Source organism: Ictidomys tridecemlineatus, chromosome 8 (genome assembly GCF_052094955.1).
Source record: "Ictidomys tridecemlineatus isolate mIctTri1 chromosome 8, mIctTri1.hap1, whole genome shotgun sequence".
NCBI lineage: Eukaryota > Metazoa > Chordata > Mammalia > Rodentia > Sciuridae > Ictidomys > Ictidomys tridecemlineatus.
The window spans coordinates 149,433,055-149,453,385 of NC_135484.1; the positions used below are offsets into that span (position 1 = coordinate 149,433,055).

At 42.7% G+C, this 20,331-nt stretch overlaps 1 protein-coding gene and 1 long non-coding RNA gene across 5 annotated transcripts in view; one reads left to right on the forward strand and one right to left on the reverse strand.

Moving 5' to 3' along the window:
• Rnf144b (ring finger protein 144B) overlaps positions 1 to 20,331 on the forward strand; it is a 156,460-nt gene that overhangs the window by 59,686 nt on the left and 76,443 nt on the right. For 2 of the 4 annotated variants that reach the window (XM_005329150.5, XM_078020588.1), the window contains exon 1: positions 15,135 to 15,435. The exons of the other annotated variants lie outside the window; for them this stretch is intronic. The gene's annotated coding sequence lies outside the window, so the exon portion shown is untranslated. Of the gene's footprint in view, positions 1 to 15,134; positions 15,436 to 20,331 lie in introns of those variants that run through there. 4 annotated transcript variants of the gene reach the window in all.
• Positions 12,099 to 14,976, reverse strand: LOC120888943 (uncharacterized). The gene is made up of 2 exons (XR_005732578.2): positions 13,384 to 14,976; positions 12,099 to 12,859 (listed from the first exon to the last, which is right to left on the reverse strand). It is a non-coding gene; the product is annotated as an uncharacterized LOC120888943 (long non-coding RNA).

The following is a 20,331-nucleotide window of genomic DNA, read 5'->3' on the forward strand; positions in this document are numbered from 1 at the left end:
CTCCTGATGGAGAAAATCGGCTGGCTCTGTTTCAGACAGACATTCATCCTGGTGCAGTCAGCTGCAGCCAAGGGGATGGATGACCTCACCCAGGTGCAGCCGCCACGGGATTTGAGGCACCTTTCTTTCCTGGTCTGACTTTGGCCTTTTCTCGCTCATCCAGTTTGGCTGCCACCACTTTGGGTACTGTTCCACAGAGAAGTCCAAGTTTCCCTCCGGGTCTGACCCTTTTTTTTTTTTGTACTGGGGATTAAACCCAGGGGCACTCAAGCACTGAGCCACAACCCCAGGCCTTATTTTTTATTTTGTTTAGAGACGGGGTCTCACTGAGTTGCTTAGCATCTCACTTTTGCTGAGACTGGCTTTGAACTTGTGATCCTCCTGCCTCAGCCTCCCGGGATACTGGGATTATAGGGGTGCACCACTGTGCCCAACTTCTTATAATTATTTGAAGAGAAAATAATACTAGGACAGGCTTGGCCAATAGGTTATTATGTTAGTGATTTTCCTCTTTTGAAGGGCATTATCGTTTTTCTTCTAACATTCCTTATCCCAAGTGTCTCTGTTTATGCACTTGTGTGTGCACACATGTGCTGACACACAGTACAGTTAGAGAACCTGTTCAGAAGAAATCACCAAATTCCTTTGGAGCTTGACTTATCTCTTGAGCAGCAGTAGCAATAGCTCTACTTACTTTCTTGGCCAACAGAAAGTGAATTAAACCCTCCCACACCTGTTGTCTCTTCCACCTCCTTATAATGTTTAAAGGCCTTTCCCCTTTATCCAGAAGTGGGTCCAGTTACTCGTTTTGGACACATTGGGAAGAATAAATTCACCCCGAGGTCTTAGGAGCAAGTGGTAGTCACCAACTTCACTGTCAACTGAAGTAGCTCCTGGGGAAGGAGATCAGATCTCAGCGCCCTCTTGCATACATGGGTACTTTCTATTTTCTTCTTCAGCTGTTAGGGAGAAGAAACTCAGGTGAAAAATATATTGTTACATGTTTTATTGGTGGCCCAAATTTATGAATATTTAGTGTTCCAGAAGTTTGTTTGCAGACCGTTGTTTAGAACATGGAATTCATCTTGCTATGGAAACAACATTATCCTTGCTGGTTAAGTTTCTAGCCGAACTATGAATGATCATTTGGCCTATAACGTGGCTGAAATGCTAATTGTGGCCTTGAGGTTTTTCTTACCCTTAAATGTAAGGTTAGAACTCTTCTTGTCTGTGGCTCTGAACTCATTAGCTTCCTGAATCCTTGTTCACCGGAGCTTCTCTGAAGTTCAGTGCTTCTGGAATCTCAATTTTCTGCCTCCTTAAGGAGGCAGGAGAAACCATGCAGGTATGTGGGGATGGTGGGTGTGGGTATTGGTATAAAAGAAGGGTAGGTGCAGTGGAAGGAGGTGCCTTTGGTGTCCTCAGTGATTCCTGTGGGAAGGGCAGACCTCGCCAGGGAAGAGGAGTAGGGAGGAAGGGCTGGCTGGCTGCACTTCTGGACAAGTAGGTATCGTCATTAATTAGCCAATGTCTGCCTCTAAAATACCTATTGACTCTTCTTTCTTGTATGCGGTTCTTTGAGCTGTTCTTTCCCCTCGATTAGCCTGCTGTAAGTACAAGAAGAACGAATTGACAGCATTTCTCCTTTGTCTTGCTGGGTTCCTGAACTCACCCCTGGGGCTCACCATGACTGCGTGAAGTCCAGCCAGGCAGCCGCAAGGTGTGAGCCAGGTTCCTACTGCACGTGGTGATGGCAGCGTGCCTTTGCGGGTCCTGCGCCTGTGGCTTTAGCAGATGATTTCCTCTCCTTCTCCAACTTGGAACCAGACAGTTTCACATTCTCAGCAAGCAGATGGACAACAAGGTTGGAAGAGGATCTGGTTCTGAAATAGTCCTTGAGTCATCCTCTGACTGTTCCCCACACGGGCACTCGCCTCTCTCTCCTACAGGAAGACAATGCTGGGAATTCACTGTCCTCAGGATTGCTGGCCTCTCCTCTCAACCTATGTTTCATTTTTTTCTTCTGGGTCAAGGTTGGAACTCTGCTAATATAAGAATTTGTCTAGGACTGAGATACAGCTCGGTGATCGAGCACTTGTCTACCACATGTCTAATTTGTTTTGGCAGAACACCTGGTCTTTTGCCCTCAGTAGGTGTTTAAAAATAGAATTTATAATTAAAAGTTTTCTATCTACTGTCTATTTTTGTCCTCTTTCAAAACAACAACAAAACTCCTGACATTAAAAAGGGAAGTGTGAGTTTTTGATGTCACCTGTGACATGTTTTGGGAACTGAAGGTGCTCTGGCTAGAAACCATTGACTTGGTCCTTGGTGCTTGTTCTGTGCTGATGACCGTGTGTGAGCCCCAGATGGTCACCGTGTCTTTCTGTGCTTTCTTTCCTTACCTGTAAAGTGAGACACTAAAACCTCAACACATGTGACTAGATTTACATAGATTTCTATTAATTTTCATAGATTAGAGCTATTCTTCTACAGCAAAATAGTTGATGAGCAAGAAGCAATTAATCTACTTAAGGATTCACTTATTCTAAACCACATGTATTGTGCTCAAATGCCTTTTATTCGATCCTTGCTGCAAAGGGCTTATTGTGTTCTCTTCTTTGTGATTACATCCTCCATTTGATTTGATTTGATTTTTTTCTTTTCTTTTTTTCTTGGGTCACTCAGATGAATTTTTCTTTTTAATGTGATGCTAGGGATTGAACCCAGGGCCTTGTGCCTGCAAAGCACACACTCTACCACCAGGCCATACTCCTGGCCCCTCTATTTGATTTTTTAATAGAACATAAGATGCACTATAGTCCAATTCAGGGCATGTTGTGGGGTCACTTTGTCTCATCCTGCTCATTTGGAGGTGTTTTTTGCTGTCAGGCTTTCTGTTAAGAAATGGAAGCAGGAACATCAGGAGCATTCTGAGCTATGGAACAGTCTACATAAATTGGCAGGTTACTCCATGATGATGGTATCTGATTTCTAATTCTCTCTCTCTTCCCAATTTTGATAGTTTTAGGTAAGTCCTGTGACCTCGGTTGACCAAGGTCTTATACAAATATGTGTAAAAATTTTAGGAGGCAAAGATTGGAACTTTTTTTTTTTCAGGATTAAGTAACACTTTGTAATGACATTGCTGACTTTGGAAAATTTTATCTCAACACATGGATTGCTTCCACCAAAAGAGGATAACATTTGGGATGATGAAAGTAACCACAGGGAGAGAGCTTCAGCCGTTGTGTATGCCTTGGGTCACATGGAAGGAAGAAAGAGGTTTGACAAGCCTCTCCGAATCCCAGCAGAATTGTCTGGGAGGTTTGCACCAAAGTTTCTATCATTTGCTTGGACTTATTGACCCTCACCTGGGGTGGTGAACTAGTCTTTCCTCTCAAGCCTCTTCTCTATTGGCTGTGTTAATGTCTGACATGACTGAACTGTGCATTCACAATGCTTATCAGAGGAGTTGTAAAATACCTGTCTGGTCTCTAGATAAAAGTTGACAGTTGTATATAGTGTTAATGTATCACCTAATGATCCCCCTTGGGTTTAAGAAAGCATTGGATATTTTTTTGGGGGGGTGAAGTACTGGGTATTGAACCCAGGGGCACTTGACCACTGAGCCACATCCCCAGCCCTATTTTGTATTTTATTTAGAGACAGGTCTCACTGAGTTTCTTAGCACCTTGCTTTTGCTGAGTTTGGCTTTGAACTCACAGTCCTCCTGTCTTAGCCTCCCAAGCTGCTGGGATTACAGGTGAGTGCGACTGTGCCCGGGGAATTGGTATTGATATACATGTAGGAATAAAGTTAGGGTTGACTTTCCTTGTTTGCTGTTTTGCTTTTATTAGAGCTTGAAAAGCTTAAAATTGGTAGTTCTAAAATTTCATCATGCTTTTTCCCTCAGTTCTTTCTGCCATTACTGACTTTGCTTTCGATTTCTTTTGCCCAGAAAACTCTCTTCCTCCCTCCCCTTGTCTTCCCATGCTCTGTTAAATTCTCCAGATTCTGGAGGGCTGGGCTCAAAAAGCTGCCTCTCTTCCTGGATCCCAGAGGGACATGGCATGCTCTGCCCAGTTACCTGTCCAACCTGTGTCTTTCCCTCCAACACCTGAAAGTTCTGTTTTGTTTATCTTGTGTTCGTAGCACCTGATAGAGGACCTGGTAGATAGTAGGAGCTTCATGAATGTTTTTCAAATGAAGCAATAAGGATAAGCGTGCTGCACTAAGAGAGGGTATCTAACTATATGGGGGAGGGAAAGGGAGGTGGTGGAAGTACCCCAGAAAAGATAGGCCTGGAATGACGTTTTCTTGGAGGAGGAGCTATTAGCCAGATGAGAGGGGTGGGAAGAATGACCTTGGTAAATGGAAAATAGAGGAACTGTGAATAAGGAATTTCAGGTACTTATAAATAGTGAAGTGTAACTGGAACTTCAATGCAAAGTGGAAAAGGCTGGAAAAAAATGGCTCTAAAAAGGAAGGCAGGTTCTGTGTTAATTAGAATTTTGTGCCAGTGAAAATAATTATTTAGGTTATTAGACAGAATTTACCTCTGTTCTGCACTGATCAATAGTTAAAAAAAGGTGTGGGACTGGATTTCAGGAGGTCATTTGATTAGAAGAATTTAAATATTTATTTTTATGTAATAATTACTTCAAAGGAAATGGATGGGTGTATCAGTCTTGTATGAAACAAATGTTTGCTAAAATCACAAACTAAAATATTAAAAGGTTCAAGGACATTATTCCTGACTTAGAGACAAAAATATTGGAATCCCAATTTAACCAAAATGATTATCCAGGTCTCATGTCAGGGGACAACTTTATAGCTGAAGCTTTCCTGGTGCATCAGTTGCTAACCATTTAAAGATGGGATACTCATAGTTCATAAGTAGATAAGCGTAGATTACTTTCTCTAATGCTGACTTCATGAAGATCAAAGGAGATGATATCTATAAAATGCCCTAAGGGGCCTAGGGTTGTAGCTCAGCGGTAGAGCACTTGCCTAGCGTGTGTGAGGCACTGGGTTTGATTCTCAGCACCACATATAAAAAAAAAAAATAAAATTCTATCAACAACTAAAAAAATAAAATTAAGTTAAAAAAAGGGGACTTGTGGTGGCTTAAAAAATGCTTAGTCCCAGGCACCAGGCCTGGCACCCTCTGAGGACTCAACAGCTCTGTAGTCACACCAGAGCTGAGGAATCCTACACTTTTTGATTATCAACTTTTAGAAGAAACTTTGAGGAGACAAGTCCCTGCCTCCAATTGTCCCGTTGTTGATATGTCCACTCTTTCCCAAGACTCTGGACTTTCCTTGGTGATTTTAGGCAAGACCTTCCGTCTCAGACGTGCTTCCTGTGTAAGTGTCAGACCATCAAGGTGATCTGATGGGAGGACAGAATCTTCCAGCCCCTGTGCAACTCAGCAGTTACCTGTATTTCAAATAGTTCTGGTTCCGTTTACCCAAAAGTTTCAGGGAATCCCGCCAAGGCCTTTTTGACATGTCAGGCAAAGGCTTTCCTCCATGTTTGTGGTAGGCAGCAGGTTTGCCTAAGTTGCTAATGATGAGGAGGAATCGGGATGCTGTACTAAACAACTGAAACCTGGTTTTTGGTGGGCATAATTTAGGAGTATCATGTGCCTTTAGTTTGTTTTGATTAAATTCCAAGATGATATAATCATCTGACTATTAAAATAATTAATTGCCTTGTTTTCTACCTAGAGGCGTAATGGTTCCAGATTTGCAGGTCAGAATGCATTTTGCAATAAGACAATGAAGCATGAGCAATTGTTACTGTGATTTCTTCTGTGGCAGGGTAGGGCAGGTTAGCTGGCCGCATCACTCTGAGACATTTCAGGGATCATTTCTTGGAAATGTGCATTTTTCTTGTGCTTAAATTTGAAAGATGACGAGAATAGCCCAGGTTTCCCCCCAGTTCTTTCCCAATGCCAGTGAATTGACACCCTTCTGTAAATGCAAGGTGCTTGCTGAAAAGTGAAATGCCTTTCTACTGTGATGCGCAGGAGCACAGACTCATTCCAGTTATGGGACAGGAGGAAGCTGCCAGGCTGACCCTGCTGAGGTCATTTGGAAGCGCGGGAAGTCTGAATGTTCTTGGGGCAGGGCCTTTGCCTTTTTTGTATGGCCTAAATCTGTAACTATTCATTTACTGGTTCATAACTTTAGAAATTATTTTGGAGTAATCCCTTTCAGCAGAGAGAATGTGCTTAAAAAGTGCAATTTAAATGAAAAATTAAATGCCAAATTTATGTTTCTCAAAGAAGGTGGTAGTGAATATGTAATTCACATGGATTACACATGAATCTATGGAAACAGCATCAATGCATGTACTTCAGTGTGTAATTATTTTTTTAATATATATTTTATTGGTAGGTGAACACCATATCTTTATTTTTTAAAAATGTGGTGCTGGGGATCGAACCCAGTGCCTCACTTGTGCCAGATGAGTACTCTACCATGAGCCCCAGCCCTGGCCCAGTTTGTCCAAAGACAGAGACTCAACACATGCAGGCACAGGAGGTGTCGTCACATGTTTTCACTCTGGGAAGCAGGACTCTTCATCTGGATCAAATGACTTTCCTAAATCTATTTCACCCATCATCAGTATTATGTTTTCTTATGCATGTATGAAAAGTGAATTTAAAGTTAATGTGGATAACTCCACTAGTAGAAGAGCAATTTATATACAGTTTTAAATCACACTGTTTGACACTCAGATTACCAGATGCTTCAAATAGAAGACTGGTTTATTACTTGAAAGGTTGATTTTCATCTAATTGAACAAAGTTAGGTGTTTAGAAAAATCATTCTACTGCAGTTTAAATACTTATATCACTGTAAATTCGAATGTAAATTTGGTCTCAAAGTTTATCATCAAAACTAAAATTTATTTTTTTAAACAGCTTCATGAAGGTAAAATTTGCATATCAGAAATGTCATCCATTTTAAGTTTATAGCTTGTCGGGCGTTCGTGGTTATGCAGCTGGGTAACCCTCTCTACCATGCAGGGTAGAACACTTTGTTTCACTGCATGGGATCTGTTGTCCCTTTGCAGTCACCTCTCCATCCAGCCTCAGGCAATCACTGAAAATTATTTATTTTTTCTGTGAACATGCAAATAAGTATTTTGTGTCAGAATATAAACAATGGAAATGCTTATGAAAGAAACCCATGGAGCAGAAAATGACATATGTAACCCATTGCAATAAAAATATTCTACTGTAATAGAAATAGTTGCCAAAATTCATCAGTATTTTTCTGTATACGCTAAGTAGTTGAATTACAAATTTTTTGTGATAAAACCAATGTTGCATATAAAGCATCCTTCAGGAGGTAATACATGTTTTTTCCTCTTTGCAGACCATTATCAATCTGATTTTAGGAATGTTTTGAATCTTTGAAGAGCTACTGTATAAGTCTGTGCCTACTATAATATGGATTTTTTCTTTTTGCAAAGAAAGTTTTGGTTGTATTTTGTTAGAAATTTTTAACTAAGATAAGTAGGCAAAATAGTCACCTTTTGAAATTTTACAAATTTCACTAATGGAAAATTAAGCTTGCAAACAGGAGGGCATTAGAACTTATCCTTACTGATCATTATTTTAGTGCTGGGGATTGAACCCATGGTCTTATGTATGCAAGGCAAGCACTCTACCAACTGAGCTATATCCCCAGCCAGAGCTTATCCTTATAAATACAATGTAGAACCCGAGCAGATTAGATAATAAGAACTCAAACACAGCACACAGGCTTTCATTTGGAAGTTTTATAATTGTATGTGGAATATTGGGACTTGTAAGAATCTTTTCATGAAACTACTGTTTTTAACAGGATATATGTATAATTTTTAGCAGAATTCAAAGTATACTGAACTTTAGAAGGCCTGTGATTTCTAGGTATCTAAATTTGGTTAAACAGTAACCAGAACTATAAATAGACACAATTTGTTTGATGAGTTTTGTTGTCATAATTTTTCTTCAAGAAAAGGTATCATAAGCAAAAGATAATATTTTTTAAAATAACTTTACATACTGTAATATCAAAACAGGAAAATGAAGACTATATTTCACTTGGAATTTTTCCTGAATCTGGTAGGTATTTGAGCACTGAAGAAAGTATTTTCTTAATTAAAATTATTATGGTCTACAGAAAAGAGTCAAGTGTCACCAATTTCAAATTTATTAACTATGAAATGTATCCTGAAGGATATTCTTAAAACATATTGAAAACCCTGTATCCTTGCTTATGTAATCAAAAACCATTGCATGGAAAAGTAACACAAATCAATAGAAATCAGCTATTTCGGAAAAAGTATTTGTAAAATACATTGCAGGAAAAGTGTTAATAACTAAAAGCTATAAAGAACTCTTATGAACTGATGAGAAAAATATCAACTATTTTAAAGCAAAATTTGGACAAAGAAGAAGAATAGGCGACTTACAGAGTTAAGCTAAGATGCTGTGTGTGTGCGTGAGGGTGTGCGTGAGGGTGTGTGTGTGTCTGTGTGCACGATATATGATTAAATGAGCCCAAAGGAAAACGTTTAGTAGACACCAGGGCTGTTAACTTTGGTACAGCAGTGAGTGAGGGGCTGGTGTTAGTAGAAAGTTAACCAGACAATTCCAACCCCCTTTCCAAAGATGACTGAAGGAGATACAGGAATTAATCACTAGAATACCCACGAGTGCTACAGTTGAGGAACAGAGAAAGAGCCCCTCAGGCCTGTGGGCTGACTAGAGCAGGCCCTAGACAGTGAGTTATTTTCTTCCCTCCTTATGAGATCATTACTTGCAACGAGGGACATAGTGGCTTTCATGAGGCGAGTACAGTTCTGTGGTTGGGCACAATCAGAGTTTAGGAGTTGTTGTGAGGCCCTGGGAAGAACGCTCCTTGCAAAGACACATTGCATCTGGTGGTGACTGCTTCTTTGAGCAGGCCATCCTGTGTGTGATCTGGACAGGATTCACCTCCAGGGAACTGAGGAGGACCTGCGTCTGGAACCTGGCTTGTAAGACAGACTTCTCTTTGTAATCCCGATTTTGCTGGAAATGTGAACATTGTCACATGCAGTTGGTGGTTGTTGCTACCCTGGAAAAGTCCCCAAGGTGCTCCTTATGAGGGCCCTAGTATGACGTGTGCCTGGAAGACGCATTAAAACAGCAGCCTGCTCCCTGGAGACCTCTGCTGTGGAGGCTGTGGAGGGAGGACTTCCCGTGACCAGCAGAAAATCTGGAAGGAAAGTGGACTTTTTCAACATAAGGGGAATTTTTTTCTCATATAGCATGAGACGGGCTCCCCCAACACCTGGCACCTGCAGCCCCTCCTCAAGCAGCTTCTGGACCCCTCCCTGCTGTCCTCCAGCCCTGGCTTCTGTGCCTTAACTTCTGATTCTCTGATCCATGCAGATGGTATTTGTTAGTTCCTTACGGCTCTGAGTTCAATGAGGATCTGGTGATTCACTCTTCTATGGGAAGAGGAAGGTGGGGCGGAGGAGAAGGTGGGAGAAGAAGAGTATCAGTTACCTCTGTTGTAGAGAGATTTTAAGTTTGTAAGGGACTTTTCGAGAGTTCTCCTGGAAAACTAACATGAGTAGTATGCGCCCTATGAATAATTTCGGTCTGAATTCCAAGAACAAAGCTCTCCATCTGTTAAACTGAGATGCATTTTGACTTTATAATTTATTTTGGGGCTGAGACTTGAATCCAGAGCCTTGTGCTTGTTAAGCACATACTTTATCACCTAGCTACTTACGCGCCTGGTCCTATTTTGACTTAATTCAGCGGAGTCCTTTGTATCATGTTGGGTGCGAGGCATCAAGTGGTTCATTTCCTATAAACCAGTTTGTTCATTGACTGGGATGACTCTTGGAACACTGGGGACTTTATTTTTTTCATCGATCGTCCTTTTTTTTTCAGGAATTGGGGGATTAATACATATTTTGCATCTAAGAAATGGGAAGATGATTGAGATGATTTCATCTGACTTTCGTGGTCTGTGTGGGGGTGGGGGGGTGCTGCTGGGTCTTGAGCCAAGGGGTTCATGATGACGCCTCTACCACTGAGCTTCATCTCCAGCCCTTTTTAGTTGAGTCAGGTTCCTGGTCAGTTGTCCACGTTGGCTTTGAACTTGCAGTTCTCCTACTTTGGCCTCCGGGCCTCTGGGATCCTAGGCATGCTCCCCTGTACCCGGCTAACGTGCTGACTTTCTAGCAGGGAATTTTAACTCAGGGCTCGTGCAGAGGCGTTTTTCTAGAGAGAGCTAGGTGCCAACTCCATTCTCCCACTGGTGCCCAGGCACAGTCCGCTGGCCATGTCACGTAGGATGTCAGAGATCTGGGCCATGGAATCCTGTGGAGTTTTGCTTTCTACCCTGAGTCGTCCTGGATTCCTCTGTGGCACAGTGACAGTGGCAGATTGGGACTGTCCGGTCACGTTTTTCTGTTGGGGCCCAGTCAGTTGTGGCTGGCTCTGTGAGGCATTGAGGTTCTTCTGTGTGAAACAGAACCCAACTGACACATCTCCAGCTTTTAAAAATGGTGTTTCCAAGCTGTGGTAATTGCACGGTGAGTTCTCTGTCGTTATTGACTTTCCGAGGTGCTCCACGTCCCGTCTTTACCCCGAATGTATCTCTAGAGTCATTTCCATCATTATTTGTTTGCATGGTGCCTTATTGTTAGTTTTATACCCAGTGCTTGGTAAATGTTGAAAAAAAATGAAGAAAACGAACTTCATTAGATACAAGAGGTGAATGGAAATGAAATGGCAGCCATTTGGAAATGAGAAATGACCAGTCGGAGGCAGACACCAAGGCCTGTGCCTGAGATCCTTTCCCATGGAGAGAGAAATGTGCCCATTGCAGAAGCTGGTGACCCAATACTTGTGTTCTTTCTTCTGAATGAACCATTTAAAAAAAATTTTTAGAACACAGGATATAATTAAAATGTCAAGCCTAAGCTGTGTGTTACTAACTTCATGCTAAGGAAGAACAGAAGAGTAGATTCAAGAATGAATCTTGATTTTTCTTTTCCTTTCTAGATCAATATTGGAGCACTTTCTTTTTAAATTTTTTATTAACACATCAATATTACATATCCATAGGGGGATTCAGTGTGATATTTCCATACATGTACAGAAATCCGCCCTCCCTTTTTCTACCCTCCTCCCCCTCCCCCGGCTCTGGTAATCACTCCTCTATTTTCAGGTCAACCTTTTTAGCTTCCACATATGAGAGAGACCATGAGGTACTTACCTTCTTAATTCTGGCTTATTTTACTCAACATAACTTACAGTTCCATCCATCTTGCTACAAATGACAGGCTTTCATTCTTCCTTATGACTGAATAATACTTCATTGTGCTTATATTAATTAAAGAGAATTTTCCAAAGAAGAAATTAGAGTTGTCTTTTCTTATAGAGACTTATAGTGCTTCCATAATATATGCCTATTATGTACTACGTTTCATCATATATAATATGATACATATTATTTAAGTATCTTATACATTAAGCATCTTACACACTTAAGATTCTTACACATATAGTAATTATATACGTGAACATATATATATACCTCATGTGCAGGAAAAACTTTATGATTTAAATTTATTTTAAATGACTTAAGATATATTGAAATCAATATAATTTGGATTGCTTGCGATTAATGTCAAGAATTTGTATGCCTTTTCTTTAGGAAGGCCTGTGATTTACATGAGGAAATTATTATTATGATGATTATCAACATGATTATATTTTCTGCTGAACAATTTGTTGTTCAGCAGAAAATATAATATGTTCTTACTCAAAAAGATTTTAAAATATTTTTGTAGATTGTAGTGTCTGTATTTTTCTTTGTAGTCTGAGATAACAAATGTATTTATTTATTTTTTTTTTAGCCTAAAAGAAACAATTCTTTCTCAGGCTTATCCTCTTTTACCAATTCTTTAAATACTGGGGTTCATCTGGGCTCTCTTTACTGGCTCCTTTCTTTTATCTTTCTATTTCTTTTCCCTTCTTAGAGGAATATTGCGCAGTCTGGCTGGGCACAAAATAACCGAGCCACCACACAGCCTTGTAGGTTCAAAGAGCAACTCTTTATTCCTGGACTCTCACAGGCAGTCTACACACACTTCCCAGGAACACACCCCCTCCCCTGGGCTCCATTGGCCAATTCTCCCAGAACAGGAACCGGAACTCCAAAGTAGAGGACGCCTAAGGCAGCAGGATCCGCCCTAATCCCCCGAGCTGCCCTATTCCCAGCAGGATCCGCCCTATTCCCAGAGCAGGGTCACCTTTCAACCATTCCCTCTAGCAAAATGCCAGGCGTCATTCCGACTAAACTGTGGCTCTCAACAGAATATGATTGATTGAGTTATATTGTGTATCAGGCTAGGACCACAGTGTACATCTGAGCAGGTTGTGTACAGCACAACCCCAGGATGTGACATTTTTTGCTCCACTTCCAATACTTGTATAATACAGGTATTTCTGTCCCATCTGGACTGTGCTGGCTACTTTACAAACTCTCATATACTTTAACAATAACCTATAAGATGAAAACCATTCTTCTTACTTTAAAGAAGAAGAAAAAAACGAGTTTATGTTAACAGTTGACTGAAGGTTATATAATAACCAGTGGGCAGTAGAGTTTGTCCAGGTCCAAAGCCTCTGCTTCCCTCTACAGGATGCTCCGTTTTGTGGGTGACTTATCCTCTAAGTAATTTCATCCATGGCCACCACCTCAGTGATGGCACTTTCCATAAGGCACTTCACCAGGTCTCTCTTTGGTGGCCTGCTGGAGAATTCTCCTTTGCTCCAGAGACGCCTGAGATTCTGCAGGATGTAAAGTGAAGCCTCATCGTCCTGCTCATTGCATCTCCTTAATTCCCACTCTGGTGAAGTCGCAATCTGGGCTCTTTTCTGTCTCTCTCTCTCTCCCGTCATATCCAATTAATGCCACATCTTACCAGTTCTGCCTCTGAATTCTCTATTGTTCCTTTTCAAACCAAAATTGTCCCTGCATTCATTCAGGTCTTTGTTCTTCTATTCTGAATGCAACTGCTCTTCCTAATCTAGGAAAAGCTATACCTAAAATCTGTCTACGCCTTTGCACTGACCATCTGCTCTGCCTGCCTTCGCCCTGTCTGCCTTCCCCACTCAGTCACCTTGTCCTAGAAGCCTTCTTCGATCCTTTCATCAACCCCCTTCCATTAATTATTCTTCTCTGCGCTCATGGCACTCAGAGCTTAAGTCCATCCATCACATCCCTCCTCACAGCATTCTGATAATGGATTTGCTTCTCTGATTCCTACCTTGGATTGAGAAGTCTTTGAGGATGGGGACCATGTTTGACTTACCTGTATCTGCCTCCCCGCTAGCAGCTTGTCTGGGAGGAGATCAATAAGTGCTCAAGGGAATGATATTTCAGTCACATCGTGGATGTCTTAGGCAGATCTGAAAGAGTTGTTTGCATTATATTGCAGTGTTGGATGTGTTCATTTAGTTTTATTAAATTCTAACTGCAATTTTTATAAATTTTCATGGTTGAAATAATTTGTGGTGAAGTTATCCAATTATACAGAATTTTTGAGATGACAGCCAGTGTGATTACTGTCAAACCTATGTTTTTATTCATATTGGCAGCCACTTTGTACCTTTATTCTACTGATAAGAGATGATGACTTAATTGGGTGGTAATTTAAAAAGTGGACTCTGTTGAACTTTGGTTCAAGGCTCAGAAGATGTGCATCAACACTAACGAGTAAGAGCCTCTTAGGGGGACCTTATCTTTCCTGTTTGCTGTCCATCAACAATGGTAACTATAGCAAGAGAATTTCTTGAGGAAGCAATCTAGAACCTAAGCCACTGCTAAATCGGAAATTAGATATCCTTTGGGGGGTGATTTTCACTAATATGCAACTTTTCTCATGCAATAAAGATTTAGGTCTTGCGTCAGCTCTGGTCTGGTTTGGCTGACTACTTAACTCGCCCTGGGCATCAGTTTTCTTGTCTTTAAAATGAGGTGTTTGGATTAAAATAGCTCGAAGGACTTTGCAGGCTCAAATATGCTTTGATGACATTCCTTGCTGCCAGCCCCCGGGAGTGTTCTCCTGCCCAGTCCTCTGTTCCTTCTCCTGCACCAGTGGGCTGGAGCTGCTGCAGGTCCTCGCATCACAGTAGTTAAGCTGGGTTCTTCAGCACTTGGCTTTGACCTGGAAGTTTGCTTCCACGTGAGCTGAGAAGCAGGTGGCTCCTGGCCTTTGGAGCGGCGCCTGCTGTGCAGGGTCAATGAACTGCACATCCCTTCCCCTAAGACTTGGGAGTTCCTTTCAGGAAGAAGTGTCCTGACAGTGGTTACAAAAGTAGAATGAGGTTGCTGAGTGAGCACAAAAAGACACCATGAAGGGGGAAGGACTGTTCCAACTTACAACGTTCCTGTGGTGGTGACCTTTGCGGGTGTGGAAAGCCAGGAGGTGTGTCACCCACAATGTATGTCACACAAATGTCCAGAGTTTTGGAGTGAGAAAGGCATGTCGTGGAATGCAGCTTTACCTAAGGGTACAGCTGGATAAGTTCCCGCGTGTTTCTTGAATAACTTGTTGACAGAGCCCCTCCATGACACCCTCGCAGACCACTGTTTCCTCAAGGCCCGTGCCTGCGGTTTAGGAGGCGAGCTGACACTGTTCGCTGCCTTGATGTCCCCACAGTCTAATTCTGTCGTTGTGCGCAAAAGGACAGGTCAGGTGCCAGCTGTCGTGATGAGCTCGGGAGGTGCTGTACGGAAACAGGGAGGTGGGAAGGCCGGCGTGGGCCGCTGGAGGAGAGCGGAGCTGGGCAGCCGGGGAGCTGGCCTGTGCGGTTGTGCGCAGAGGGAGAGGCGCAAGCGCCGAGGCGGGGCGAGCCGGGTGCAGGGCGCGGGACTGCGGTGCGACACGGGCTCGGGGTTCCCGCGGCCGGCGGGCGAACGCGCCAGGTCCTGGCCCCCGGGCGGCTGCAGGAGCGGAGAGCTGGGCGCGGCAGCCGGGCTCGGACAGGGTTAAGCCATCACCTGCCTTGAAGTGCGACCCAGATGGGAAGTAGGAAGTGCGGCGCCTGAGCTTCCTGTATAAATAAACGCGGCTCCCAGCGCCGCCGCCGCCGTGAGCTGCGCCCCACGCCGCCCGGCACGGTTCCCAGCGTCGCCAGGCCGGGAGGCGCGCGGGGACTCCTCCTCTTCCCCGCCGATAGGTCCGGGCGCACGGTCGCTGGCGATCCTGCCAAGTGAGGAGCTGTCAGCCGCAGAGCGCCCAGGGCAGGGAGGAATGGAAGAGCTCCTCCTCCCCGGCGCCGACCGCGCAGCTCGGGCTGGCCGTGCGCGCAGGACCGGCCGCTGAGGAGCTGCGGCCAGCGGGACACTGCCCTCCTGCCAGGTAGGTGCGGAGCGCGGCTCCGGGGCTGCAGGCGGTGCAAGCCTGGAACCGCGTTCGTCCACGAAAAGGGACCGAGAAGGGCGAGAGAAGCGAGGCAACGGTGACACCTTGGCGCTTGGCTTCATTTTCTGTTTCTAGTGCTGAAACCATACAGCACTGCATGCATTCTGAATGCCTTAAACACCTGTTAACTTTTAAAAATAGATGTCTTCGTAAAGGTAAAAATACATTAGCTTCATTTGTAACAAATGCATCATAAAATTGAAGATGAGATCAAATCTCCCTGGATCTTTAGGGGAGAACAAAAGTTGGCAGGATCTTGGATGTCTACCTTCTGTTATTTGGAAATGCATGGCAATATGTTGACACAGAGCTATGAGTACAGTGTTGGGTTAGTCCTGGAATCTTGGCCAGACATCACTGTGGTTATTCTGACAATTTCTATCAAATAGAATCAAACTCTGATCATAGCCTCAAGTTTAAGTTAAAAGGAAACTGATTTCTGTTTTAACAGGAAAAAGGCATCCTTTGCTTACCCCTTCCAGGATACCTTTTGCTTTTCTCATTAGTTTCAGGGATTCTGCTGTGAATCTGCTCCTGACGCATGCACTTCTTACATACAGATTTCTCACGGTGAATTCCTCTCTCTGAATAAATGTTTCCACTATAGACTGTCAGTTTCTTATTGCTTTCTGTCCCACATATCTTATCAAAACATAGGCTGGGGAGCCTTATAAGGACTATCAGTGTTCTTCTGGTTTGCCATTTCTGGGTGTGTATTTGAACATCGAGAGGTATGAATTACAGGATAATGCATTTAACATTTCTGAAGCAGGAGATTAGGGGTGTCTATACCCAGAAGCAAAATAAATGAACTTTGTGATGACTCAGTTTTCAGGGTGTGGATGAGGCAAAAGGAACCCAGCCGGTCTTCACTGAGTTGCTGGCTAATTAAAGCATGGGCTGCAGCTTCCCCTGAGCTGCTGAGCTTCCTGGGCTCTGGTCCCTTCAATGGTTCACTCCTCTCCGACTCTCTCCCCTCCTTGCTGTGCCCTTCCTTCTGAACATTGGTCCTTTTCATGGGTAGCAGTTCCTTAAGTATTTCTAAAACTATCTTGAGGAGGAGGAGAGAAAAAGAGAAATCTCTAGCAAATGCACAAAGCTACTTGGAGATAATTGTATTATGAAATTCAAGGCTGTGATTTCACCTAGCGTCTGCCCTGCCCTTCCACGCCTTTGGCAGGGTATTTTATTCTTTGTGGTGGGCATCAACTTAAAAAAATGCTCGTTTCAAAAGTACTCTATCTTGATGGCTTAAAAGAAAATTAAACATGTATAGTGAATATGAAAAGAAAGTCAAGGGGCAGAATTGGGTTGCTTGGCTTTTAATCTCACACAAACCAAAAAACTCAACCAAAAAAAAAGAGCTCCAAACCAATCACCCTAGATAACTTGCTCTTGTACTACTGCAATGGAAGGAAGGTCTGAGTGTGGTCAGACACTGTCAATTTACCCAGAGTTTTACAAATATTTACATTCATTATGCCAAATATCTTTGTGCTGAGCCCTGAAGAACATTCTCAGCATTCAAAAGCTCCATTCTCATGAATGGTTTCAGTTCACTTGCGATTTAAAGGCATTCAGGTTTCTAAACTAGGTCAGTTTAAGACCTGTCTTGTAAAAATAATCAGCTTTTGGGTCTCAGATTATGAACCAGGTTTTTGCAGCCATATTCTACAGCAAAGAGAAAAGTATGCTCTTTCTAGAAAGAAAAAGTTTGTTTTATCTACCTAGTAAGACCATCTAGCTTCCCAGAAGACATCTTTCTCCCCAAAATTATGAGTACTTTTCATCAGAAAAGGTATTCAACTTCCCTTCTTAAAAGGTTGTTTCAATATTTCAGGTGTTTAGAACATTTCTATCTCTGCAGAGTGGCTTCTGTGTTTCTCCTGCCCTTGATGTGACATTACTTTCTTGTTGAGTGAGGTTCTTCGTGTTTGCCGTCTCCAGTTGGAGGTAGAGGTCAGGAATCAGGTTGAACCCAGATGTTGACTGGAAGAACAAAGTCCAAGCAGTTTTGGGACTGAACCTACTTTGTGCAACTGATTATTTGGAATGTGGGAAAGGGGCCAAGCTGCTACTCAATCATGCTTTCCACTTTGAGGAGTGGGTATTTGCAGTGATTGCTTCAGAATACCAGACATTTTTTTTTCCAAGGATTTCTACATTAACTTATAGAAGCTCCTTAGTTATACCTTGTTTATCAATATTTTAAGTTTTGAATTATTGAAAGTGAGTACAAGTGAGAACCAGGTCTTGAATATCTCTTCTCCTTCATGTACAAGCAACACTCTACGGTTGGGTGACGACTGTTTGCCAGGCACTATGCTGGATGCTGAGGACTTAAAGGATGTGAGTTGTGGTCTCTTGTCTGTAAAGATTCTGATAATCTTGGCAGTGGCTTTGGACTTGGGTGGTCATTCTTAATTCAGGTTGTTTTACCAGAGTGTGAAAACTACTTTGATGTTTTTCATCCTGATCATGTGTTTTTCCTCTGTGTGTGGTTTTGTTGTTGTTTTTGGTTTGTTTGGGTAATGTTTCTCTGATGTCATTTGAGCCTTAAGTAACTCCAAGAGGCAATAACAGCACCTAAGTTCAGTTAGTTAATGTCTCAATTTTATTTTTCGACCTTTAAGCATATAGAGGAGGTTTTGGAGAAATATTTTATTTGTACTAACTTGGCATTTGCTACATACTTGGTTGTTGAGCACTTCTTAACCCAATGTATCCTACTGTACTAGTTATTTAAAAATGGAAAATGACACATTGTAGAGAGTAAAGGTAACCAATGCTTTTCCAACCTGGAACAAGAAAGTTCCCTTCTGGGATAGGCTCCCTTTGTTGATAGGAAACACAACTTAAGCGAAACACAATTCCCTTATTCATAGCAAGAGAGACTTTTGATGGCATGGCTTGAGTATCAATTAAGAGCTATTTTGAGGGCTGAGATTGTGGCTCAGTGGTAGAGCACTTGCCTAGCACGTGTGAGGCATTGGGTTCGATCTTCAGCACCATCTAAAAATAAGTAAGTAAATAAATAAATAAAGGTATTGTGTCTGTCTACAACTAAAAAGAAATATTTTTTAAAAAGCATATTTCGAGACCCAGACCTCCCTGATCTCTCTGAAGTCATGAGTTTGAGTCCTAACCTTTAGTCAACCTGTTGTTTTTCTTGGAAGACAGAATAAGATAACTCATTTCTCTTTGATGGGCTTGTGGCTGAAACCATAAACCCACGGATTCTTCTCTATGGTTATTTGAAATCATCTGTTGACAACCTCCCCAACTGGTTTCCCCTTTGTACGTAGGGACTGGGCCCAATCACCTTTCCGTCCCTACCACCTGGCATGTAGAATTTGGTTCCTTGTGGGTTGACTTTGTTTCCTGCACTATGGGTTCCAGCTGCAAGAACCTTATTTGGCAAAGACATTGCAAATAAACACCCCAAACCTTGCTCAGCATGGGAGGGAGGAGACTCCGCTTCCAAATTGGTTTTAAACTCGTTTCTAACTAAAAGTTCTATGTGAAGTTTTCAGCCTTTATAGGAAGGGTACTATTTGGTCAGGCTTTTATGCATTTGCAGAACAATTTTTGATTTAGATGTTCATATCCTGACCCCAAGAAATGAGAGTCTTGCTCTGTGGGGCTTTCTGAATACCACTTCTCCTTGATCTGCTCATTGCCTCATTGTCTGACCTGCCAGTCAGTGGCCTTCCTTCCTGCTTGGGAGCTTTGTTGTTATGCCAGGCAGGGGAAGAAACGTATTCAGCAGGGCTGTGTAAATAGGTGTGGGAGGCAGGGGAACCACTGATTAAAACAGAGTGGGCAGGGCCGGGTGGTGTTCAGGAGGGAGCTTCCAGGACGGTGTGAAGTTGCAGTGCCCCGATTCTGGAGCCTCTCCCTGTCTCCCATTCACTCCTACCTTCTTTGATAAGTTTGTATTGTTAGCAGAGTCGGAATGGATTGCCACCTCTTGGGTTTCACCCTGTAGTGTAATGAGAACATGCCTAGAAGACTCAAAGAAAGAGTCATGTGCTCTGTTGGCCATGTTCTCGAATCTCCCTCCATAGCTATTTTGTAGGAAAAAAACTTTAAAATTAGATCTCATTAAAACAGTAGTCAAGAATCTTATTTGTGACATACTTTTAAATAGCAAAGAGATGCTTTAGAAAACAATTCTTGTGGTATTGAATGTGCTCCTCCTTGCTCTTTCCACCCACAAAAAATGGTTAATGAGGCCAGGCACGGTGGTGCACGCCTGTAATCCCAGCAGCTGGGGGTGCCGAGGCAGGGGGGATTGTGAGTTCAGAGCCAGCCTCAGCAAAAGTGAGGCCCTAAGCAACTCAGTGAGACCCTGTCTCTAAATAAAATACAAAGGAGGGCTGGGGATGTGGCTCAGTGGTTGAGTGCCTCCAGTTTAATTCTTGGTATTACCCCCGCCCCCCCAAAAATGGTTAAAGAGGATACCCAGTCATGGGCCTTATAACGCCTCAACCAATGGCGGACCATAAATATGATGGTGGTCCCACAGATTCCAGTGGATCTAAAAAGTTCTTGTCACCTAGTGATGTCACAGCCATCTGGTGGTAAAAGGCATTCCTCACATGTTTGTGGTGATCCTAGCTCTTCGGCACTGCCAGGTGTACAAAGACAATAACATGAAATTATGTGCAATATGTAATTCTTGCTATACACAACTACGTTATTGGTTTACGTATTTACTATATCATGCCTTTCATTGGTACTGGAAGGTTACTCTTACTTATTATAAAAACAAAGTCCACTGTGAAGCCCCTCGCTCGAAGTGTCACCTGGCCACAGCTTCTCATGCCTTCT